Below are 27,483 nucleotides of genomic sequence, written 5' to 3' on the forward strand. Positions count from 1 at the left end.
GACCAGGTTAGTATTCAGTTTCTTCGTGTCGTGTTAGTTGAGTGTTATGGATATTTATCATATTTTGACTAATATGTGTTTTGTTTATCCATAAATGAGGGCAGTATTCAGCATTGGGGAAACTGTGGCTTATGGGCCCACTGTTCAAATGTGCGTACATTGTGTTTTTATTTTCAGAGCTAACATGTCAATTCATACAGCTAAAAGCATGCTTTCTTTTTGTCCTCATAGCTAAATCTTAGTTATGAGATCTAATTGCAGGACTTGCCTTTGGTTGCTCAATTTTATTGCAGGTGCGACATTTGCATTGTACTCACTGATATGCAAGCATGTAAAGCTCTGTCTTCTTCCAAACCAATTTTCATCTGATGCTCGTATCAAGTTCAACTAAAGGTGCCACCTCCACAGCTTGGGATGTCAATAACGATTAAAGAAAGGAGGTATGTAAGCTTCATTGTCACTGAAAAGGATGTTCCCGTTTGTTCTTGTTGGTACTTGACAGAAGTGTCCACTATCTTTTGATGTCATTGTTGAACTTCTCCAAGATAGTAAGGGTTCAACTAGATATAGGATTTTAATGCTACTATGTTACTATCTTCTAATTTCAGTTTGTTTTTTACTTTTTTTATGGAACAGGCAATTGCTTTATAGATTACCACAATTATGGTGTGGCTATGAATTATTTTTTCCTCCAAAATATTTCACACATTTGATGTAGAAGGTTTGCAGTCATATGGGTTCAAGCTGGACATGGTGAATCATACCGATGGTGGCAACTTCAATACAAAATTCTTCCCCATCATTATATGATTTTTCCATAAGCTTTACAGCCACCGGTGTGCCATTGGTCAACCATCCTTTTTAGACATTCCCAAAGCCACCCTGCCCAAGTTGACATTTGAACTTACTTGTCATTCTGATTATGTCGTTGTATGTGTACCTAGTGGTTGTGAGACTTCTCAACTTTTGTTGGTGTACGGAATGGCAAGCATCCATTTTTTGTAGGAGACCTTGAACAAGAAATCCGAAGGGATCGAGTAATGAAAACAATAAACATGCTGTCAGTAGGCTGCCGACTGCTGCTAGACAACCTGCTGAAATGAAACTGAATATTACACTCCTGGTGGCAGCACTCGAGGGTAGTTAAACTTTTCCTGGATGAAATGTACAAATCATCATTCTAAGATATCAACTCTAGGCTAAGATGCAAAAGTGACGTGGTGAAGTTCATCACTGTTGAAATGTCTTTGTTCTAATTGATCATTTAGGGCTGCCCTTTGTACCAATGTATGAAGGTAACGATGCCTAAAAAGCAAATTTTTCACTGGGATAAGTGCCAAATCGGCGAACACAGCATGGTTAATTTGCTAACCAACGATCACGGGCAAAGTTAGGGAGACTCGGTACGGTCCTTTAAACACCATGACTCGTGTGATATCGTTGATCTGTTGCATCTGCATGACGTTGTATGGTTTTGATATTTCTTGAGCTTCCTGCATATAAAAGTAAAGATATGTTAAAAGTATTCAATGGATAGCCAACATGACAACCAGTTTACGAGGATTAGGTGGCTTTCATTAAATGTCAAAAAAGTAGTATTACTAAGTGAATGCCAGAATTAAGAGGAGCGTTGGGATGTACAGTTGAAGGGCAAAAGGATAGTGATCTTTTCCAATTATTGTTCTGATGTCGGTCGAGGCACCAAATGAAATTAAGAACAGAAAATATATAGAATTTATGGGTCTGGCCATTCAATATGGCCGACTGTGCAAAGTGCGCTGCGGATGCCAGCCATTTTCCCAAAGCTGGCATTACAAATGAGATGAGATTGTGCATATTTACATGCCCGAGAAATGGACGTCCAACAAGTTTATGAAACATTGATTTTGATTAATTTCTTTAGACTTGGCAATCGGCACATATACTTTCAAGCTCGTTGTAATACTGAAAGATTCGGCCAATTATCAATCTAGTTGGATTTTAGGAAACCAGCGGAAAGCTGGCGGACCCGACTAGACCGCTTGTATACATTAATTTTGAGTTATTTTAGTTTTTTAACTAATAATTTACAAGAGCCTACATGTAAACTTAGCTAACTTTTCAATGTCAATGACATTGTGAATGATTAATTAAGTTGACATTCATAATTGATAGCACAGTAAGCGTGTGCGGCCTTTTAAGTTGAGAATCACCATTAATACCTAGAGCCCGTTTGATTTGTTGGAATTTTAATGTAGTGGTGGAACTTTAATTCAAATCTTCAAAAAAGTTCCAAATCCAATCAAACATAAACAGTTGTCCTGAGAGTTTTGGTGGTCTTACTCATAATTCTTTGTACGCCCGCATGCATAATTTTTTGTGGACACCAACATAGGAGTGTGCACGTCAACAGTTTCGGCATTTTGTACAATGACTTAGAGTCTTTTGTGGAGCCACATTTAAGCCAAGCGGACTATGATGTTCTAAATTCCAATTAATTAAGGGACCCCCCAAATTACATGGGTGGGCAAATTACCTGGATCGCCTGCCCCAGTTGAATTTCCTGCAATGACATTTTAAAAATAATTCTCTTTCCCACTCGTTGCAATGGGAGAACCCTTTGTACACCAGTGACATTGATGATTGAAAAGAATATCGAGGTGCTATTATATACAACTAGTAAAACTTCATTCCTGTGTCCCAACAACGGATTCGTATGTATGTTAAAATAAATAGCCTTTAATAACGTTCAACATAAAGAATTTTCTTTTTTTCATTTCTCCTACCGAATTAAATCCACAATAATGCTCCTTACACAATGATTTTGACCCTAATTCAGTTTTCAAAGATCAGTGTAAAACATATTTCTCTCAAGGATTGGTAAAAGAATATTTCTCTATCTTCTCTTGATTTCACATGCATTATGAACCAGACAACACTATTAAAAGTATAACAATCAGAGCAATTACCATCTCTAGCTTTGTAAACCAAGCATCACTGAGAAAGAGATCAATGCTGCAGCTGTCTACTTACAAGAACATTGTTCCCGCTGACGTTTCCCGGATTTGGAAATGTTATAGCGTTCACACATTGCACAATTCATTATCTAGCTAGATAAGCAACAAACTGTCAGGAAATAGGAGTTGAGGAAAGCATCTGATTGCAATCCCATTTGTAAAATGCACAAATATTTAAAGTACGGTCACGTTATTGGTGAATGATTGCTACTACAGGAACAATCAAGTTTTGCAGGCTAACCATGCTTTATAAATTCAGATTGGTATCAGATCCTGGTGAATATTTTGCATCAGATCCCACTTTCATCTGGGTCAGAATCCAACCGGAGGCATGCTACTAATTTTTTCATGAACTTGTGCTACAACGTATTTCAGATCTAGAAAAAAAAATTGTTAAATCCAAATACAGATCTCAATTGCTTGTCAGTGTTCTACATTCGGATTTAGATGTTTTAAATCAATTTCATTTTCTTTATAGGTTTAAATGGCCTATGAACGACGAGAATTTGCAAACTGGAGGACCAGAATTTCAGACAAAATAAAGCATAGGAACTGAGCAGCTTGAATTGTGATTTTTTAAGTTAACAGGCATCTATATGTTTACTAAAGTCGGTTGTAATTTGGACTTCGACATGAATTTGAATAGAAAAATAATAACACTGGATCCAAATCCATGTCCATAGTTCCAACTTCAACAATCGAATGAGAAAGGACGGTAGCCAAATGGTGGGACTAAAAGACAATATGAGAAATCTTCACCACAAAAATTTCCCGCTTTCCTGGCTCCTTTCACTATTGCATTTGAAGATGGAGAGTTGGGGGAATCAAGAGAATTTGTAACCGTAGGTCCTGAATTTGGGGGGAAGGGACGGTAGCCAAATGGTGGCCAGAGGGCCCAGATCCCACCTATATGTCAGAAAACTTTGCATATTAAAGAAACAATCAAGGTTTGCAGCGTAGAAATGACTGATCCCCTTCTTTATGCTCCTAAAAATCTGGAAGGCTTAGCTGTAGAATGCTAACACGTACTAAAAGAGTTTACAAAGGAAAAAAAGCATTGAATCTGGTTTACGAAGGAAAAAAAATGATCCTTTTACCAGGCATTGTACACCGAATACCCCAAGATTTGTCGAGATGCAAAACTCAAGGGTGATGGTTCATGAAGGTAAAGATGGTCTCAACAACATCTTGCTGGATTTGTCATCAACATGTGAAACATTAAGAAACCTCAAACCAAGCGGGTCGAAAAAGCAGTTTTAAATTTTCTCTACAGAGTAGCTCTAAGTAAATCAACAAGTATACTGGACAGCACCATGGAGGACAAGTGCCAGGAGAAGATATCATGCACAAGTGAACACCTGGTACTCTCTCTCTCTCGCCCACCCCCCCACCCTTCTCTCCACACACACACGTCCAGTAATTTTGAACGAAGTCAATTTTTTTTTAGACTTTCTCGGTGCTGGGAAAACAGCTTTCTAGGACAGGCTTGGTTGACCCTGAAAGCACTTACACATGACAATGCTAATCTATGCGAATGCACCTACAAATGGTCAGAACCACCCAATAATCAGTGAGTACAGGTATCCTTCCAAATAGAAAGCAAAATTATATTGCGCCCCACTGGTGTAATTTGTGTGAACAAGATGGAAGCTATGATAGTAACATAACTCGAGAGTCAGGAGTATATCACGCTACCAGCTGATTTTGAAGATGATCCATCAGAGCAATTTGTATGGTGCACTGGTAGTACACTTGAGGCAATCAAACCCCCAGCGAAGAAAAAATCCACCACTCAATATGGCAGAAAGGTTTGCAGACTCGGACTCCTCAACACCAGCAGGGATTTCATACATAGGACAATTGATGCGATGGACATCAAGAGGCAGCGTTATCTGTTCCTGTGGACTGTAATAATAATACAGCAAAGAGCCATCAGCACAGTCTTTTCTCTTCCATGAGGACGGAGGTTGCAGAAGCCAATCATTAGCAGAATTGCACCTGAAGAAGGTAAGGTTGGGACCAAAGAGCCGGAACCACTAGTAAGGAGTCTTCCAGAGAAGCTGAAGTTTTGAGGTGATGAGCAAAGTTTTGTCTCATACGAATCAGGGTAGTGAACATTCAAGCCACGATCAAGGTATGTGATTCTTTTAACAATGAAATCACTGTCGAATAGACGAATCTTAGTATATAAAATAAGAACAATTTTAAAAGACTTGAGAAAATAACAAAAAAGTGATAGATGGCAAGTCTATATCCACAGAATAGAATCAGTTTGCCAGCAATTCCACACCTGTGATTCATAATCTGTTTCGCTTTTGATCAAGATGAAGGCCAAACAGCTCATAATATCTGGCATCTTGTTGCAGCATCGTTAAAGTGGTCACTGGTCATGACGACTATACCAATCAAATTCAACAGGGCCAAAGCGACAGATGCTTACAGCAGAAAGAAAATAGGAGGAAAATTGAAAGTTATGCTTATGGCAATTTTCAAAAGCAGCCTACAGAATAGTGTTCATTCAGGAGATGAGTCCCTTCTGCAAAGACTTTGCAGCTAAGAAAAGAGAAATGGCAATAAACTGCATGGACAAAAAACTTGCATAAGTAACTCCCTCTATGAGGCACATATCTTTTGTAGGAAAGAACAAGAATTTGCTTTTATTAGTGCATTCCATATGGTCTCTTCTACTTTAAGTCACTTTGTCATGTTTCTTCAATTTCTTCCTTTTCCTTCATAATTAGATTTTCACGTGTACAAGGAAAAAAAGAATGTTATAATACAGGTTTTCATACAAGAACTTGCCTAAAGTCCAGCTTGAACCCATATGACTGCAAACCTTCTACATCAAATGTGTGAAATATTTTGGAGGAAAAAATAATTTATAGGCACATCATAATTGTGGTAATCTCTAAAGCAATCGCCTGTTCCATAAAAAAAAAAAAGTCAAAAACAAAGTAAAATTAAAACATAGTAACATAATGACATTAAAAACCTATATGAAAACTAGTTGGGAGAAATTCAACAATGAATGACATCAAAAGACAGTGGACACTAATGTTACCAACAAGAAGAAACACGAGAACATCCTTTTTCAGTGACAAGGAAGCTTACATACTTCCTTTCTTTAATCGTTATTGACAACCCAAGCTGTGGAGGTGCCACCTTCAGTTGAACTTGATACAAGCATCATATGACAATTGGTTTGGAAGAAGACAGAGCTTTACATGCTTGCATATCCGTGAGTACAATGCAAATGTCCCACCTGCAATAAAATTGAGCAACCAAAGGCAAGTCCTGCAATTAGATCTCATAACTAAGATTTAGCTACGAGCACAAAAAGAAAGCATGCTTTTAACTGTATGAATTGACATGTTAGCTCTGAAAATAGAAACCAATCAGCCACAGTTTTAGCCTTCTAGGCTGCACTAATACACCAATCAGCCATATTCCACCTGCATTGTGATATTTTAGAAATGCCATAAGAATTCAAGCACAAGCTCCACATCAACAAATACATGTTTTTCGGTACTTGGGTGCACGTGAACGTGTCTTTCTACTTGGGTATGAGAGAGAGACACACACACACATGTTCATGACAAGGACCCTGAGTTACATCTTCCATATGCTTTAAACCACAACAAACATGAAAAGAAAAGGCATTATTTCGTGTTCAGTACGTCAACAACACATTCCTAAGAATGCCTTTAACCAACACTACAGCAAACTCCGGTCGTATTAACTATTAAGTACTTTGGTTTTTCTAGAAAAGTTGTCGTTGAATGGTGAATGGCATCAGAGGCTCCTAGTTCGCCAACCACAACAGGCTTGGCAGGTGACCAAGTTCAGGAAAACCTATAATGTTAGGATCAGGTTCAAAAATTCATGCAATGCATAAAATGCTTGCCATATCAAGTGTTAGGAATTATTCTTGGGAAAAAGAAAATTATCACTGTTCACCTTCTAGTTCATGATCTTGGGCCTTACCTATACAGCTAGATAAGAACATCAAAAACCAAAAACAAATCTGAAAATGGTGGGGACCCTAGACCCGGCGGCGTCCGTAAAATCTGATGACCCGGTGTCGATCCCCTTCCCAAGATCACTCGAGGGAGCCGTAAGTCCAAAACTTGGACAAGTTAATTACAAAAGTTGATCCAGCGGGACAGCAACCCCCACTTAATAGTTCCCTCGGTAAAGATACAAGTGTGTTTTCCCAGACCCAAGGCTTAATTCCTACTACAACGATAAGGGGATCAAGGCTTGTACAATCGCGAGCGATACAAAGTATTCTCTCACAGCTCACTCAGCAATCACATACAAACCATTCATACAATCCCTAAGAACGGCCAAACCATGCCCTTTCCCTTTGCTGGTCTAGCTACCCGCAGTCGTGTCCTTGGCAAGGTGCCTTGGAGGGACTGCCGACGGTCGCAATTGGCTAAGCCTGGTTTGGAAATAATAGTACACCCATAATCTCACGTTCTATAGGATGTTTAGAAGTTACCTAGCCGACGAGAGATCGGCTTGATCAGCAAGTGATCCGAGAGAAAACCAGTGGCAAAGCCACTCTCAAATATCTCAGCAAGGTGGTCTCGTATGAGCTGGTCGAGAGATTCTCGGCAATGAAGGTGGCAGCGAGGGATGTTGCGGGCTACGACACCTGGAGCAAGGGAGCTGCTGATGGCGTCGGTCGGCCGAGTGTAACAGCAACGTGCAGGAAGAGCGCCCGGTAGGAGGCAGGGGCTCGGCCCGCCTGGCCGAGGTCGCCTTGGTGCTGGTGAGGTTGATCGGCCGCTGAAGGCTACGAGTTGCAGCAACAAGGCCATGTGAAGTTGTCACCTGTTGGGCTGATAACTCTAATCTCAACACGAACAGCCTTAGAGATGAACCTATCTAATGGACTCCAATGGGTAAGGCCGAGCTCGGAACAAGGAGGTGAGCTCGGTGAGGGTTTAGGTAGGCTAGGTTTGGTTAGGTGAGCTCAGTAGAGATTTGAGCTCGGATGGACTAGGTCAAGGTTGGTAAGTCACTGTAGCCTAGGTGGTTCGGTAGTGGGTTGGCTTGAGTAGAGCCAAGTGAAGTGGGGTTAAGGCAACGACTGGGCTAGTGATAGACTAGTCAGTTATGGTTTAGGGATAGGCTACGGGTCATGCGATAGAAAGTGGAGAGTTAAGCTTACGAGTGATGGATACTAATGATGGGGGTCGGTTATGCTAAGGGTTAAAGCCAAGAGACATGCAAGAGGGTAGGCTAACTAATGATGAGAAGTGGGGATTAATGACGAGGTAGAGGAGGTTATGGTGTGAGGATAAGAGAGGTTAAGGCTAGAGTAAAGTGGAATGGGTCGGTTACAAGATGTAAAGGGCAAAGGGTGTGCGAAGAGGCTTCCTAGCTAAAAGAGGTGAATACGTACCTTTAATTTCTTAATTATGGCATGGAGTGGTGGGAAATGAGGTGAGTTATAACTCACGGTGGGGAGGCTTCAAGAAGGTTAATGATGTGAGGAGTGAAGTGGCCAGCTGAGAAGAAGGTGACTTTTGAGTTTGTATATGTTTAGGAACGATTATAGGGAGGTGAAGGGTGTGAGTGATGGGGATGAAGCGTTGTGGCAGGGGTGCAATGATGAAGAGGACACTTGGCATTAGGGAATTAACTTACCTCTATGTGTGGCCAAGTGGACAGCATCACTTGAGTGAGAAGCCTTATGTAACACTTGTATTGATGAAGGGATGCCGAAGGGGAAGAAGAGGAATGAGCGCCAACGAGTTGGGTCCTCCTTTTCCGCTCGCTAACTCACCACCGGGTCTGATTTGCCCTCCTTGACTTAGACATCAATCAATTAATTGTAAATGTTGCCAAGGGTAATTTGGGGATGAGCAAGGGGAATTGCGATAGCCGCTCGATGGGTGCCGGAAGTGAGCAGTGGCCACTAGAACCACCATCCGACTTGGAAATTCTGGCCGGTAATGGAACTCAGCTGTCCATAGCTTTTTGGCCGAAACTTGGACTGCATTCCACCAAGACCAGGGCGATCCTATCTGAACCAACAAGAGAGAGAGAATTTTGCCCTTGATTGCTTCAGATTTCGTCTGAACCTTCCGCCCAATCACTGATTTGCCTCAGCCAAGCCGAGCGTGCGACGTTGCTTGATTTTAGGATCGGCTGTTTAAAATTGCTCTCCTTTGTTGACAGCAACCTCACGATTCTATGCGAGAGGATTTGCTGCTGTCGTGGACAGGTTTTCCAAGGAGATCTACCGATGAATTCACAGAAATCCGATTGGCCTTCTACCAATGGATTCCGGCGAACCTTCTCAGTTTCTCGCCGTGAAAACAGTCCTCACAAGCCGCACGTAGTTCTTCCTTTCCAGCAACGTTTCCTCTGGTTTTGGCAGAGTTCCAAAAGCTTACTAGGGACGAATTCCTCAAGGCTTGATTTTCTGCTCGAGAGGATTACTTCGGTGCCTACCTCGTCTCTCAGCCGGAGTTGATGCTCGAGCGCTAGCCAGCTACTAGGTGGTCTTCTCGCCCGAGGGTACTAGTCCAGCCTCTCGACTAGTCTTCTCCACCGGTGGTACTAGCCGCTTTCCACTAGTTTTTCGCTAAGTCTTCCCGAGACTTCAACCGGCCTCTAGTCCTCCTCCTTGATCGAGGGGGCTGCACCCTGAAGAAGGAGCAATTCTGTCTGGGGATTTGTGCGTAGGATAAAGACAGCAAGGGAGGTTTTCCGGCAACCTCCAAGCTCGTCTTCACACCTATGTTGCTTCAGCCAGAGCCACGGGTTGTAGCCTTTGAGATTCCGATCACCGCCGGCAAGGCTGATGAGGGGAAGAGAGAAACTCCCACACGGGGAACAGAGACAACGAACCAAACGTTCTTCTTTCTATTCAATATTCCATTCCCTAATAAAAACAACTTACATCGAGCTTATATAAGCTCACAAAGAACCGGTTCTAGGAATGAACCGAGACACTTATACTTAAAACAAAATGACTCAACAAAAGCAAATAAACTAAAGCAAATGAGACGAGACATCTCAGAGTTCGAGTTTGACTCGGGCCTTGTGAGCCCGAGAGGTAACTTGTCTAGGTTCGGGCCTAGACTTCCCCGTTTGACTTGGGTTACGACTCGACACTAGGTTTGACTTTACCTCTACCGGATCTAGGTCCATTTCTCTACGCCGTGCCCATCTTCAAGTCTGTCTCTGCTCTGCCCGTACTTGGTGCCCACTGTAGCACCTCCAAGTACTATGTTAACCTCCTTAAGCCCGTCTTAGGAAATCAAAAAGAGGAGTAGAATTGACTCCAAAATTACACATCTGCAAAAGACTGTCGATGTACTATCGATGCGTCCTGTCTCTTCGAGCCTTGGGAGGCTGCTCACACCCAACATCATCATTTCGGCGTGAGCTCTACATGCTCAACCCTTCTTAGCCGAGTATGCTTTGGCCTTGTCGGCCACATCGGCGCTTCTTTTCTTCGGCTGGCGCCCTTCCACATCCGCACGATGGGCCGCGTCTTCCTTCGGCCTTGACATCTCTTGCTCGGCAGCCAACTTTCGGCATGCCTTGCCTAGGCTTACGCCTTGGTTGCGAGCCTTTGGCCTGGCCTGGCCTCGACCACTCCCTCAGCCATCATCGGCCAAGACAGATTTAGGCTCGCATCAGAACGACCCTCCTTAAAACGAGCTTGTCCCCAAGCTCGTGCTAGGTTGTTTCTAGGGTGATCTGATTCATCTTTATTCCTCCTAGGCTGTTGTACCCTGGTCCATTAATCTCTAGGCAAAAATTCGAGCGAGGTCTTTTGCTGAAGGAACCGTTGCCCTAGTCCCTTAAAATGTACTTGTGTTATGATCCTTGCTGATCTACCTTCGGCCACTGCTTGGCTACACTGCGTCATTCTTGGTCCATAGTCACGGGGTAGCTGCTTGAGAAGTGATCTTTGTTGTTCTAATGGCTGCTTGGTGACCTTTGGGCACTCTAAATGGTTTCTTATTTTACCTCGATCGTGGGCCTGCCATACCCGAGTATTTGCTCGAGCCTCATTTTGGGCCTCAAGGGGTAACCAATGGGTCTCTTTGTCTTCCATTTTTGCCCACGCTTTCGCTGCACATCTTTCCTCACAGCCATATGTTTGTTGTGACTGTTTCCGCCTTGGAACTTGCCCTTTTTGCTCTTGGCTGAGCACGGTTTCTGCTTCAGAGGTGATACCACCGAGTAAATGAGCTGTTAGGATTCAGAGATTTGTCCTTGGGCTCATGACCGGGGGTTTGTACGACTTTTTACACTTGACATAGCCACCCTCCTTAGGCTTTGCCTTGTATTCCAGGGTGACATAGTGGGGTAGCTCTACTACCGTCTCTCTAGGTGGCCTTTCATTTCTTGCAAGGTACCATACGGCTGGCTTGAGAGTTGCTGGCTGTTTGTTTATGAGATTATCCAAGCTGAATGGTGACTCCTTATATGCTGGTAGCATTTCTTCCAAAGCGATAGATTCAGACCCTATCCATGGTGTTGGTAACAGCCTTCCTGTGTTGGATCTCATGGTCAGGGTATCGTGTTGTTTCTCCTCATCCTTAGAGTTCATGCCTTTCATCTTGGGGGAGTTATTGGTAAGTTCTTCAATCGCTTGTCTTTGCAAGTTTTCCCTCAAGCTTTCAGGGTGGGTTTTCTCTTTGGATTGGCTGCAGCCACCCTCCTTAGGATGCGCCTTATCCTAAAGGGTGCGATCCGGCTCCCTTCCTTGTTGCGGTTCAGGATTGCCTTCACTTTCTAATCCTGTCCCCATTTTAACGAGGTCTTGCTGACTTATATTGCCCTTCCCACTTAGCTCTTCATCGGACAATGTCTCAAAATTGCTGACTTGCTGGACCCCTTTTATCCTTAGTGCAGGCTGTTTACTGGGTATAGCCGGGTTTGGGACAGCTAGCATGGATAATGGCTGAGTGACGCAACCCATTATGAACTTCTCAATAGGGCACCGTTCAGCCTTGTGGGGCCCTTTATTCGCATAGGCTTGCTGGTAAACCATAGGCTTTTTTATCTTGAATTTAGAAATACGATAGCCTGTTTTGGCGCTGGTGGTTGCCCGGGGTGGCGTGCCATTTTGCAGTCCTCTGCCGACTGTCATGTGGCTCTTCCGCCACTTGCTGCGAGGTGCCCTTTGCAAATTCATGCCCTGGTTTTGGTTCCTTGGCTTTTAACGAGTTTGGACGGACTTGTGTCCCTTTGGCATGCCCGTCAGTAGAGGATTCTCTACGTCCTTCCATTGATTGCTCTCCTAGACCACCTATTGAAGGGTTGTGGTGATGTTTTTCTTTGGGAGTCCTTGAAGACATCAGGTCTTCCATTGGATCAGTCATCTCGTGCCATTCCAACCATGAACTCTGGCTGGTCAAGAGTTATATATTCTCCAAAGGCTGTAAGGAATTTACGCTTCTTGCTCTTGGCAGGAGGTTGACTCTTCATCATTTTAGGCTTCCTGATTTGGATTTGTGAAACACGACAGCCCTTTGTGGCACGTTTGGCGGACTGAGTTTGAAGGGTTTGTGCTGGTTTCTGCCGTCTACTGATGGGTCTTCTTGCTATTTGCTTCAGATCGCCACCATGAACCTTGGTTTCTGGAAACTTGACTAGATTGGGCTGACAGTTCTTCTCTATGACTGGCCAAACCTTATCAGGATAATTATCTTGTCTACTCCTGATTGTATCTCTCAACGAGAAGTAGCTATGTCTATCATGATACACCTTCCTTGACCCAAGTGAGTTCATAGTCTGAGTGGTGCTTCCGATCGGTCCGTTCCTCCAAGAATTGCGCCCTATATAATCGTATGCACCTTCCTCATAGGTCTCTTCCTCCGATTGCTCATGGGATTCACCCCCGGTGCCTGGTTCATCATATGGGCTTACTTCACCATAATCCTCGTAATATTCTCCACTAGATTGATTGTTAGTCTCACTAGCAGAGTATTGTCCATACTCGTCACGGGATCTTTCTTCATCTGAGCTGCAGTTGTAAGAGGATCTAGCCTCTTCCTCACTTTCATACCAAGAGGACATCTCTTATGCTAATTACCGAAACTTGCTGGCTAGCATTAGCCGCTCTGGGGCAGATCTGAAAACTGCTTCTTTTCCGGTCACCAAAGATTGGGTAAGCCTCAAAATTAGTTACGAATCCACAGGTGTGGGTGCTTCGTACTAACTCCCCCCGTATGCTAAGATAAAGCCTGATTGAGGGGGCGGACTGCTCACAGAATACATAGACTGTTGCCACTCCAGAAAATAACAAAACTTCTACTGACTGCTATGAATTCAAACTGCTAACAACTGAAAAGGAAATCGGCTAAAAGCCAAATCTAAAAAGAACAGCTGACACCACTGAAACCATTTGTTATTGTGCTGTTCGCAGGGAATTCTTCAGAAAATAAGCGCCGCTTGTAAATTCAATAACTTTCCGTCCAGAACTCTGAAAATCACGAAACTTTCTTGAAAAATACTAGACATTATATGGAATCCAATGGCACCATGTTCAGTTTCTAATTCATCTCCAATCAAAGTCGATCTGCATAGAAAGTCATGCCTTGACCTCGGTTGTCAGCCCCATCGCCCGTTGTCTGCGTCAGCTGCGCTGCAAGCTTCCCGGGACAGGGGTCCACTCAAAAAATCATAACTTTTCAATCGTAACTCCAAAAAATTTGAAATTTTAACTGGAGATACCTGAGATATAGGCGCTTCCAACAAGACTAAACTCGACCAATTCCGATGCCGGAAGTGACAGCCCCAGCCACCGGAATCCGACGTAGTTTCTGGTTTTTTAGAAACTGTAATACACAGGGTGCTGATTATGTAATTCGACCTTTACTGCACCAAATGAACTCCGTTTCACACGAAATTTGGACAGAATGTGTCCAAAATATTTACGAACAGGTGAGTAGGGAGCTCGTTCACAGATCAGCAGAAATTTACCTGATTTCCTCGTTTGATTGGGCTGAACTGTTCACACCTTACTTAAGACGGCTGATACTAATTTTTCCTTATATTTCTGCTAGGATGGCAAAGAAGTTGAAACAACTAAAACTCATTGCTACAACCAACACCAACTTCTACGAATCAAGGTCGTCTGCTACTAAACTGACTGAAAACCAAAATTAACGCAGCTGAAAACTGAATACTCCAACTGAAATCTGACTGACAAAATCTACTGCTAAATTCTGAAATTGAAAATCTGTTGTACGACTGCGCCCCAATTTAGCTCTGATACCAACTGGTGGGTTGGTATCAGTCGGTATAAGCCAGAAATCCAACTGTTCAAGCCAATTCTGCTTTTACACCAAACTGACTAAAACTGAAACATGCTGAATAAAAAAACTCCTAAGCACTGAATCACAAAGGTGGCTGCTACGAGCTTGCTCTGATACCAACTTGTGGGGACCCTAGACCCGGCGTCGGTAAAATCTGCTGACCCGGTGTCGATGCCCTTCCCAAGATAACTAAGTCCAAAACTTGGAGAAGTTAATAACAAAAGTTGATCCAGCCGGACAGCAACCCCGACTTAATAGTTCCCTGGGTAAAGATACAAGTGTGTTTTCCCAGACCCAAGGCTTAATTCCTACTACAACGCCAAGGGGATCAAGGCTTGTATAATCACGAGCGATACAAAGAATTCTCTCACAGCTCACTCAGCAATCACATACAAACCATTCATACAATCCCTAAGAACGGCCAAACCATGCCCTTTCCCTTTGGTGGTCTAGCTACCTGCAGTTGTGTCCTTGGCAAGGTGCCTTGGAGGGACTGTCGACGGTCGCAATTGGCTAAGCCTGGTTTGGAAACCAAAGTGCACCCATAATCCCACGTTCTATAGGATGTTTAGAAGTTACCTAGCCGACGAGAGATCAGCTTGATCAGCAAGTGATCCGAGAGAAAACCAGTGGCAAAGCCACACTCGAATATCTCAGCAAGGTGGTGACGAGATGGCTCAGCCCGCCTGGCCGAGGACACCTTGTAGTCTCGTATGAGCTGGTCGAGAGAGTCTCGGCAATGAAGGTGTCAGCGAGGGATGCTGCCGGCTACGACGCCTGGAGCAAGGGAGCTGCTGATGGCATCGGTCGGCCGAGTGTAACAGCAATGTGCAGGAAGAGCGCCCGGTAGGAGGCAGGGGTTCGGCCCGCTTGGCCGAGGTTGCCTTGGCACCGGTGAGGTTGATCGGCCGCTGAAGGCTACGAGTTGCAGCAATAAGGCCGTGTGAAGTTGTCACCTGTTGGGCTGATAACTCTAATCTGAACACGAACAGCCTTGGAGATGAACCTATCTAATGGACTCCAAGGGGTAAGGCTGAGCTCGGAACAAGGAAGTGAGCTCGGTGAGGGTTTAGGTAGGCTAGGTTCGGTTAGGTGAGCTCAATAGATATTTGAGCTCGGATGGACTAGGTCAAGGTAGGTAAGTCACTGTAGCCTAGGTGGTTCGGTAGTGGGTTGGCGTGAGAAGAGCCAAGTGAAGGGGGGTTAAGGCAACGACTGGGCTAGTGATGGACTAGTCGGTTATGGTTTAGGCATAGGCTAAGGGTCATGAGATAGAAAGTGGAGAGTTAAGCTTATGAGTGATGGATACTAATGATGGGGGTCGGTTATGCTAAGGGTTAAAGCCAAGAGACATGCAAGAGGGTAGGCTAACTAATGATGAGAAGTGGGGATTAATGATGAGGTAGAGGAGGTTATGGCGTGAGGATAAGAGAGGTTAAGGCTATAGTTAAGTGGAATGGGTCGGTTACAAGATGTAAAGGGCTAAGGGTGTGCGAAGAGGCTTCCTAGCTAAAAGAGGTGAATACGTACATTTAATTCCTCAATTATGGCATGGAGTGGTGGGAAATGAGGTGAGTTATGACTCACGGTTGGGAGGCTTCAAGAGGGTTAATGATGAGAGGAGCTAAGTGGCCAGCTGAGAAGAAGGTGACTTTTGAGTTTGTATGGGTTTAGGAACGGTTATAAGGAGGTGAAGGGTGTAAGTGAAGGGGACTAAGTGTTGTGGCTGGGGTGTAATGATGAAGAGGACACTTGGCATTAGGGAATTAACTTACCTCTATGTGTGGCCAAGTGGGCAGCTTCACTTGAGTGAGATGCCTTATGTAACACTTGTATTGATGAAGGGAAGCCGAAGGGGAAGAAGAGAAACGAGTGCCATCGAGTTGGGTCCTCCTTTTCCGCTCGTTAACTCACCATCGGGTCTGATTTGCCCTCCTTGACTTAGACATCAATCAATTAATTGTAAATGTTGCCAAGGGTAATTGGGGGATGAGCAAGGGGAATTGCGATAGCTGCTCGATGGTTGCCGGAAGTGAGCAGCGGCCACTAGAACCACCGTCCGACTTGGGAATTCCGGCCGGTAATGGAACTCAGCCATCCATAGCTTTTTTGGCCGAAACATGGACTGGATTCCACCAAGACCAGGGCGATCCTATCTGAACCAACGAGAGAGAGAAAATTTCGCCCTTGGTTGCTTCAGATTTCGTCTGAACCTTCCGCCCAATCACTGATTTGCCTCAGCCAAGCCGAGCGTGCGACGTTGCTTGATTTTAGGATCAGCTGTGGAAAATTGCTCTCTTTTGTCGACAGCAACCACACGATTCTATGCGAGAGGATTTGTTGCTGTCGTGGACAGGTTTTCCAAGGAGACCTACCGATGAATTCACAGAAATCTGATTGGCCTTCTGCCAATGGATTCCAGCGAACCTTCTCAGTTTCTCGCCGTGAAAACAGTCCTCACAAGCCGCACGTAGTTCTTCCTTTCCAGCAACGTTTCCTCTGGTTTTGGCAGAGTTCCAAAAGCTTACTAGGGACAAATTCCTCAAGGCTTGATTTTCTGCTCGAGAGGATTGCTTCGGTGCCTACCTCGTCTCTCAGTCGGAGTCGATGCTCGGGCGCTAGCCATCTACTAGGTGGTCTTCTCGCCCGAGGTTACTAGTCCAGCCTCTCGACTAGTCTTCTCCACCGGTGGTACTAGCCGCTTTCCACTTGTTTTTCCCTAAGTCTTCCCGAGACTTCAACCGGCCTCTAGTCCTCCTCTGTGATCGAGGGGGCTGCACCGTGAAGAAGGAGCAATTCCGTCGGGGGATTTGTGCATAGGATAAAGACAGCAAGGGAGGTTTTCTGGGAACCTCCAAGCTTGTCTTCATGCCTATGTTGCTTCAGCCAGAGCCACGGGTTGTAGCCTTTGAGATTCCGATCACCGCCGGCAAGGCTGATGAGGGGAAGAGAGAAACTCCCACACGGGGAACAGAGACAACGAACCAAACTTTCTTCTTTCTATTCAATATTCCATTCCCTAATAAAAACAACTTACATCGAACTTATATAGCTCACAAAGAACCGGTTCTAGGAATGAACCGTGACACTTATACTTAAAACAAAACGACTCAACAAAAGCAAATAAACTAAAGCAAATGAGACGAGATATCTCAGAGTTCGAGTTTGACTCGGGCCTTGTGAGCTCGAGAGGTAACTTGTCTAGGTTCGGTCCTAGACTTCCCCATTTTACTTGGGTTAGGACTCGACACTAGGTTTGACTTTACCTCTACCGGATCTAGGTCCCTTTCTCTACGCTGCGCCCATCTTCAAGTCTGTCTCTGCTCTGCCCGTACTTGGTGCCCACTGTAGCTCCTCCAAGTACTGTGTTGACCTCCTTAAGCCCGAATTCTTCTATCGCTATGTCCTGTCTCTTCGAGCCTTGGGAGACTGCTCACTCCCAACATCATCATTTTGGCGTGAGCTCTACATGCTCGACCCTTCTTAGTCGAGTATGCTTTGGCCTTGTCGGCTCCATCGACGCTTTTTTTCTTCGATTGGCGCCCTTCCACGGCCGCACGATGGGCCGCGTCTTCCTTCGGCCTTGACATCTCTTGCTCGGCAGCCAACTTTCGGCCTGCCTTGCCTAGGCTTACACCTTGGTTGCGAGCCTTTGGACTGGCCTCAGCCATCATCGGCCGAGACATATTTAGGCTCGCATCAGAAGACAAGCTTTCCACAACATTCTAAAATAAGCATTAGTTGTTATTTTCACGCCTAAAAAACTTACATTCTGACATAATTTTGGACCAATCTCAGCTCACCTTCTCCTCCAATGTAGGAAAAAGATACGTATACGCATATGTTATGTACTGTAATATGTAATATATATGTATACTCACAATATTAACATGTGTATATTAATATTATATTAATTTGTTAACATATATAATATTATATTAAAATATATATCCTTATACACATTATATATCTATACAATATACATGCACAAATAATATGTATAACATATATGTATACATATAACGTTATATGTATATATCTTATGTCTACATAGTATAATATATACATATATATGGTATAATGTAGAATACAAGTTATAGACTATACATACGTATATTTATGTTATATGTTATAGGTGTATAATGTTATATATAATGTGTGTGTGTGTGTATATATATATAGATATATTTATTATTTAAATAGTAGATACATGAATACATCTACATATTAAAACATATATAGCTTATGTACACATGCATATGTAAATTGTGTATATTATGCATAATGATATATGTATATATGTAATATAGTATATACATGTATATGTAACATATATATATATGTGTGTGTGTGTGTGTGTGTGTGCGTGTGTGTGTGTGTGTGTGTTTAACGTATATATGTATACATATTCTATATAGTAGACATATATATGGCAGTTATATATGTACATATAATATGTATACGTATAATATATTTTACATTAGACATCTATGTATATGTATACATATACGTTCGTATAAGTAACAACTAACATGTACATACGTATACATATGTATTCATAAAATATGTGTATACGTGTAGATAACATAATAAATAATACGTATACGCATATGTATATATAAAATTTCTAGTTATACATATACCAAGGTATCACAATAGGTCTCTCGGAAGAGCCAAACATGTAATTGTCAAAGCATGTTTGGCATCTAATTCTGTTCTCATTGCTTGATATCATTTTTATTTGTTCTCACTAATATTCTTTGTCAAAATTATATATCATTTATGGGAGCACATTTTTGTTCAATGGAAAGCCTTAGTTAGAGCATCAAATGTACTTGGGATCAGATTCAACTTGGATAGATTGGTTATCAGATTTTGTTTAGGTTCAGGCATCTTTGTTTAAATCACTGTCCGTTTGGATCTGAAAAGTGTATGTTTTTTTTATCACTCCTTATCTGATCCAGCATGTTACCTGTCAACTTTTGTCACTGCCCATAAGAGAATTGATGAAGTTCATTTTCAGTTCGCCCTACAAATACTCTTCGCGGGCTCAGAGTTTGTTCGGGTTATTGTTGTTTCTGGTTGGAGGAGATGGCCGCGCCCTCCTCTTTCTCGAAGATCTGCTTCAACCCAAAGTGTGGTGCCTCGTCATCGGAGAGGTGGTGGAAAGGATGGAGATTAAGGTCCGCCAACCAAAATGCATTTGAAAAGGAAGCAGGTGGTAACTTCAAGCAACCTGCACAGAACAAGATTGATATTGGGAATTCAGAAATTAATGTGCGGAGTCCATTAGGTGCATTGGTTCAAGATAATATAGGAGGCTTGCTGGATACCAAGCATGTGAAAGGAAGAAAGATCCATGAAACTGTCCTTTCTTGATATTGGCCAAGGATCAGCAGCAATCAGGAGCTTCAGAAAATATCAGGAGAGTATCCACCTCTACATAGTTTGGGAATTGTACCATAAAGCATATTTGCTTGGTGTGATTGATTCACTCCAAAATTTGCACTTGATTTGTTGATATTATAGTGAATCCAAGTCCTCCATGTGATCCTTGACCTTCCGTAAGCTCATATTCTATTATCACCCCTTTATTTGAGAAAACATTGAGTGCTAGTGATGCAGGTTGGATAGGGCGCCTGGTGCTGCCAAAAAAGTGTGTAGAGGTATGTTACTGAAATTTTTATTGTTGTCTTTTCTGAAACTAAGACCATGTTAGACTTTTTTGTCCTCTTGTCTTGCCATATACTAGAGCGGCTAACTTGTTTAGAGCTGCTTTCTTCCTGGACTTCCTTCAATTAAATTTGGTTTTTGGTACACTCATATGCTTGATTCTTATGCAATTCTTAATCTTGAACAGACATACTTCCCGGCAATTTCTCATCTTGAAGGACTGCCTCTTAGGATTTGGGATGCAAATGGAAATGATTGGGTATTTCAATTTCTATTTTTGCCAAATAATAACAGTAGGATGTATGTGTTGGAAGGTGTAACATCATCATTCAGTCAACGCAAGTGCAAGCTGGTGACATAGATAATGTGTGCAGCTTGGTCATTTCTTCTTGCTTGTGCATGCAATGCTTGGCATGCAAATAACTAAGAAGCCTCTCAATCATCCTTGTGCGTCTCATTAAATTTACACTTTCCGAAGTTGAGTTACCTTTTTTTACATATAAATCAGCAAATGATTGTGATTTCTGTTCAAGTCTTCCAAACTTCACGGATTTACAAAGCTTTCTACCAGACATAGCACTATTGTTTTTTAGTATTATCCCATTTAATATAAGGCAACTGGTGTTATGTTATTAGAGGTCATAATATAGTATTATGATCAGAATAGGTTCATAGCCCGATAACCATGTTATTACTTTTTAATATATGTTTACCCTTGGTGAAGTATGGTACCTTCATAATATTACAGCAAGACAAGCGAACATATCCAAAGACACGAGAGGGAAGATGAAATGGTTGCGATTCCCTAGAAGCATAGAGTGGGGGGTTCGCCCATTTAACACACGACTAGGCATGCGCTTAATCAAGTATGCACGAGTAAGAACAACATCTCCCCAATAATGTTTTGGAGGATTTCTTTGAAATAAGAGGACTCTGGTTACATTAAGTAGCTGACGATTTTTCCTCTCAACGAGCCCATTTTGAGGAGGGGTACAACTGCAAGATGTCTAATGAACAATCGCCAGTTTTCAAAGGAAATCCTCAACAGCTTGACAAACATAAATCTTAACAGAACCACCATATTGGTTCTCCACAAGAAGAATGAAGGTCTCTATGATATGCGGCACTTCACTACGATCTTTCAACAGGTAAACAAAGGTATTCCTTAAGTAATCATCTATAAAGGTTATAAAATACTGAAAACCACCACAACGGGTATAAATTCTAGAAGGCCCCCACACATCGGAATGAATCAAAGAAAAATTTTCATTAGCAAGATTGTTTGAAACAGGGTAAGAAGCCCTAACATGTTTAGCAAACTGACATACATCACAAGATATCATAGATATGATCAAATTAGAACATAATTCAAGAAATAGCTGTTTCAAAACTCCAAAACGGAGATGTCCAAGGCATTCATGCCAATACAAAAATAACTGAAGACAATTTTCTCTCTTCTTCTCGGTCCTGCTAACTACTGTCATAAGAGCATTGGCCACACGGATGGGAAGTCGATATAAGCCTTCAGACACCAAAACCAAATCCTCTTCCCTGTCACCAAGTCCTGTAAAACACAACGATTTGCAGAGTTCACAATTCAACTCCTTTGTAATCTTGCTGACAGATAAAAGATTCAAGGGAAGATGAAGAACTTGTAATTGATTATCCATCTTCATTCTTCTCTCGTTGTGTATCATGACAAGAACCGATAAGCATCTGACCGGTTTATATCTACGTGTGAACTTGTGCATGTGAATCTAGATTACCGGCAGTCTCCCCCACATAGGGGATCTCTCTTTTTGTCCCCTTAAGCTCCTTTTTTTTTATTGGAGACCTCATTGAGGCAGTAAATATGGTTAAACTGATGATAGAAAGATGATTCCTTGTTGTCTTCTTTCTGCTCCTCTTCCCTTTAATGATTATTAAATTGTCTCTTTTAATCTTTAAATACTGAAACCTCACCAATTGATCACAATTTTTTTTTAAATATAAAAAGCTATTGACCCACAGATCTCTTCTCAAAGCGTTTCTCTACCGTGACTCCATTGTTAGGTACTGGAAAGAATCAATCACTAGCATTTGCTCCAGTAGCAGATTTTCATATCCGAAAGGGCACTTATATATATATATATATATATATATATATATATATATATATACATATACATACATTCATACATACAAATATTTGAATATGTTAATGTGAAAATAAAGAAACATTGAAGGGCTGATGTGGGCAGTTCATATGTGGCTCCGTCACTTATTTGCATTCAGTTTCAATCAGTATGGATGGTTTTTCAGTCTTTGCTCCTGGATCTCCTTCTAATGCATTTGTTTTGCGGTATTACGATTTGTTGGATGCTCTTTTAAAAATTTTGAAATTTTAATTAGAAAGCCGTTTTTATATTTAAATGTTAACATAAATACAGTAAAATACTATTGGCTTGTATGATCAAAGTATCAAAATAAAAAAAGCTGCATATTGTTAAAGTCAATGCATTATAGCAGATGTCATCATCTCGCTATCAAAATTGTTGCTGTCAGCCTGTGACCTATTGGTCACAGCGACACCTTCTAGCTATGAACTAGCGTGCTTTGGAAAAGGGTCTGCTTACAACATGGATGTTATATGAATATCGGAATTTCCTACGTTGTCGCTTTTCTTTGTTGGCTGCTAAATACGTTCATCTGTTTAGTTATATTTGGGCCTGTCTATTGTACTTCCTAGCATTAATGACATTATTGGCTTTCAAATCGTATGGTTTCTTCTCCTATCCTTGACTAGTTCTAAATATTGCTTAGATCTTTCCTATAATTCTGCTTTTCTTGTATTTGCAGTTATGACTTGTGACCTAATTCTGCTGATGGCGGGTCAAATTTGTCGTGAGAAAGGGAAGGCTCAATGAGGCAGCGCATTGTTGTAGACAGGCTTTAGCAGTCGTTATCGGGTATGCATTTTTTTCCTTTTTTTCTTTCTTTCCTTCTTAATTGGTGGACTGCACTTGTCTAAGACAGTCTTATTGTCAAAAAATGTTTCCCCTTAATGCAGCGCCAATTAATTGTCATGGTAACCTTTGGGAATACGATGAAGGTTTATGGTCCATTACAAGAAGTGAGTTACTCTGTTCTTTGAAGAGGAAATCTGTTTTCTATAAATTCTATAGAATAACACAGTGTGATTTCTTCTTTATATTTGTATTATTCGTGCCCTGTGTGCTTGAGTGTTGTATATTCATCTTTGGTGCAAGCATTTTGTGTTTTGATCTTTTTGCATGTGATTATAGTTTTCTGAATTTTGTGGGTTTTTTACTGACCTTTAATAGTTTAATTAGGAAAAATTGTTTTTGAGAACTTTTATTTTGTTCTACTTTGTACAGAAATTGGGAAGAATAAAAAAATACCAAAATTGTTCAAAAAATTCTGAATTTTGGTTTTCTAAAATCCTCTACTTCTGTAGAGTAAAAAAATACTTAGTTTTCATATTGGTTCTTTACAATATAATGTCTTTTTAACCCAGATTTGTGAACCTAAAAAGTCTGCCTCTTACTCAGTCTACCCATCTTGTTTTGCATTCACCCATCTCTTTAGGGTGTAGAGTTCATGCCTCCTCGTGATATACCATTTGATGTCAAGAACATTTGTAAAGTAAAAAAATTTTAAATTTTGTTTAAAAACATTTTAAAAATGTCTTCGCTCATAATGATATGTTTTTGCTTTACTCTTAGTATCTTCTCGAGCAGGAGAAACTTTCAAGTTTTTGTTGTCAAGCAATGGAAGAGGAAAGCTGAAAAAATCCTGGATCTGAACAATATGGAAAACTCCTATGAAGCCGAGAAAGTTAAGACTAGGAAATGCTATTGACTCTGGTGTTCAAAGATTTGCAAGGATTTAACATGAATATATACTGAGAGAGAAGCCACAATGCTCTGTAAGATCTTGGCATGTAGCAAAATGAGTGTTCAGAGATGGCTCAGGGCTTGTGTAGTTGTTCCTCTAAGTCAGCAATCAAGAGTACCGGGTAGGCATAAAGCTGATTTATGTCTATTTCGCGAACATAATGACTTACGAACTTTTGCCCCATCGAAAACCCGTAAGGTGAAGCGGGTTGGACACGTGACAAAGCTACACATAACCACCAAAGTGGTGGAGCTTCGTAGTAGCCTTTGAGGTGGTGAGGTATTCCCTTGAAGGTGAAGGTCGGCCTGAAAAAAAAATCAAAGAAAAAAAAATAGCAAAAAGCTAAATGCAAAAGAAAGAAAAACAAAAAAACTAAGAAAAAAAAAACAAAACGTGCCTGCCAAGAGATGAAAGACATGAAGGTTGAACTCGCAGTAATTGAATGTAACGATCTTTTGTGGATGTGCGAATTTGGGGTCAATATCTGCTCCTTTTTTTTATTACTAAGATGTCGAGGATGATTCCTTTATGTTCACATTTTGGAAATTGAAAGATATCCCTTCTAGAGGTTCGACGACATTGATGCGAAATGAATCCTAATCCTTGTTTGGTGCTATGGATAAGTGAATGACATATTACTTGCACAACACGAGCACTCAAGCTTATGAGTTAAAGTGATAATTTTGAACTATTTCAAAGTCAAAACTTGAAATCTTTTGTTATATTTCGAGGTTTTCTTGGCATAAGAGGAACTAACCAATCCCCTTTGGTCTTGAAAGGTGTTTGTCATTTCATTGACAAACTACTAGTCCATTCATGGAATAGATGGAACTCTTCAAACCTAGTCCACTTATGCTGAATGTGACAATTTGTCCATCTTTTCCTTTGTCTTGAGAGAGGCACATCATTTGGGAACCTGGCCCATAATTCCATCTTAACCGAGTGTCTTCAACCCGTTGAAATGTCTTTATCCTGTTTTTCAATGACATAACCTAGACTTAGGGTTGAGGCTATCATGGAAGATCTCTTATCTGTTTTCAAAAGAACTGGTCGATTTTGAACTGTGACGTTTTTGAAAAGTTCTATCCTTTGAAGTTGCATGAATTTTATTCTTGGCTTCATCTAATATTTGTCTTGGCTTGCAATACATGGTTTTGCAAAATGAGGTGGAGTTATTCTTCATCGCCACCAACTACCCACCCATGCCTTTGCTTCGACAGTTGGGTCCTTTATGGTTTCGAACCAGGTTAGTATTCAGTTTCTTCGTGTCATGTTAGTTGAGTGTTATGGATATTTATCATATTTTGACTAATATGTGTTTTGTTTATCCATAAATGAGGGCAGTATTCAGCATTGGGGAAGCTGTGGCTTATGGGCCCACTGTTCAAATGTGCGTATATTGTGTTTTTATTTTCAGAGCTAGCATGTCAATTCATACAGTTAAAAGCATGCTTTCTTTTTGTCCTCATAGCTAAATCTTATTTATGAGATCTAATTGCAGGACTTGCCTTTGGTTGCTCAATTTTATTGCAGGTGGGACATTTGCATTGTACTCACTGATATGCAAGCATGTAAAGCTCTGTCTTCTTCCAAACCAATTTTCATCTGATGCTCGTATCAAGTTCAACTAAAGGAGCCACCTCCACAGCTTGGAATGTCAATAACGATGAAAGAAAGGAGGTATGTGAGCTTCATTGTCACTGAAAAGGATGTTCTCGTTTGTTCTTGTTGGTACTTGACAGAAGTGTCCACTGTCTTTTGATGTCATTGTTGAACTTCTCCAAGATAGTAAGGGTTCAACTAGATATAGGATTTTAATGCTACTATGTTACTATGTTTTAATTTCACTTTGTTTTTGACTTTTTTTTTTATGGAACAGGCGATTGCTTTAGAGATTACCACAATTATGGTGTGCCTATGAATTATTTTTTCCTCCATAATATTTAACACATTTGATGTAGAAGGTTTGCAGTCATATGGGTTCAAGCTGGACTTTGGCAAGTTGTTGTATGAAAACCCCTGTATTATAACAATTTGTTTTTCCTTGTACACGTGAAAATCTAATTATGAAGGAAAATGAAGAAATTGAAGAAACATGAGAAAGTGACTTAAAGTAGAAGAGACCATATTCTCCATATAGGATGTATGAAGCAAATTCTTGTTCTTTCTTACAGATGATATGTGCCTCATAGGGAGAGTTACTTATGCAAGTTTTTTGTCCATGCAGTTGATTGCCACAACTTCTCTTTTCCAGGGGGGGACTCCTCATCTCCTGAACACTGAAGGCTGCTTTTGAAAATTGCCGTAAGCACAACTTTCCATTTTGCTCCTATTTTCGTTCTGTTGTGAGCATCTGTGATTGGTCTAGTTGTCATGACCAGTGACCACTTTAATGATGCTGCAACAGAAGAAGCCAGATATTGGGGGCTGTTTGGCCTTCATCTTGATCAAAAGAGAAACAGATTATGAATCGTAGGTGTGGATCAAATTGCTGGCAAACTATGGTGGATGTAGACTTGCCATTTATCACTTTTTTTTATTTTCTCAAGTCCTTTAAGATTTTTCTTATTTATATATTATTTATTCTTTGACAAAAGTAGATAATATTTGTTTCTAAGCCCAACTGATTGAGTCTTTGAATCAGCCAATTCACCAAATGGGCACCCTAACCAATTTGATTCACATTGAGATTTTTATAACACTGATTAAGACTTGATAGGAAAAGTGCTCATTGGCAGCCAAGGTACAAGCATCTCTCTCTTTCATTTCCGTTAGAAATGAGGGCTGGCCAAAAAGCCCTGTGTTTTGGGTCTGTTCTCTCTCTCTTTCACTAGGAGATGCTCATGCCGATTTACAACAACTGGAATTCTGCAACAACCTGCATCGATTTCCTTTTCCAATTTTGATTTTTTTTTTCCTAAATATCAATTGACGACGGATGGATGGATTAGTCAAAGGTCATGACCTTTTGCTGAGGAGACCTTGGTTGAGAAGGCAGAGGTTGTGGCGTTGCTGGCGGAAGGTAGTGCTGAGGTAAAAAAAGCAAGGGTAAAAAAAGTCAAGGATCTGGAACTTGACATAGCTGAGAAACCAACCGAAGCCTGAGCATTTTGGTTTTCTTTATTATTAATTTGCCTGTTTCTTGGCTGTTTTTCTTTTCTTTTTCGTGTGCTGCAGAAGCTCTCCCGCATGCATCTGCTCACGTCTGCATTAGCTCCTCTTCCTCATCGGCAGCTGCTCACGTCTGCATCAGTTCCTCTTCCTCATCTCTGTCGAGGTAAGGTGCAGGCTTGCCTCTTTCGATCGCGTTTTATTCTCATGTCTGCCTGTGTTTCCTGTCTGCCTTTCCCCAAATCACAGCCCTAGTCGTCTTCTTCACCCTTTTAACATAAGGAGGGTCGTTTTAGATATGCTTTATCTTTGAAAAAGTAGATGATATTTGTTAATTAGCCCAACTGATTGAGTCATTGAATATCTTACGGTGGCCAAAATTTATTGGATCTTTGTTGCCTTTGCTGTATTTGAGGAACATGTGATCACTATCCTCATTAGCTTGCTTACACATGATGGTAAGGGTTCTCCTTGAGGTTCAGACAACTCGCGATTTGCAGAGGCAGACC

General features: G+C 41.5%; 1 protein-coding gene across 1 annotated transcript in view; it reads left to right on the plus strand.

The window, feature by feature from the left end:
- The first annotated feature begins 303 nt into the window (after nt 1-303).
- LOC116257777 (uncharacterized) overlaps nt 304-27,483 on the plus strand; it is a 97,721-nt gene continuing 70,541 nt past the window's right edge. Inside the window, exon 1 of the mRNA XM_050078637.1 lies at nt 304-440. The gene's annotated coding sequence lies outside the window, so the exon portion shown is untranslated. The remainder of the gene's footprint in view (nt 441-27,483) is intronic.

This window comes from Nymphaea colorata, chromosome 7, assembly GCF_008831285.2.
Source record: "Nymphaea colorata isolate Beijing-Zhang1983 chromosome 7, ASM883128v2, whole genome shotgun sequence".
Taxonomy (NCBI): Eukaryota; Viridiplantae; Streptophyta; class Magnoliopsida; order Nymphaeales; family Nymphaeaceae; genus Nymphaea; species Nymphaea colorata.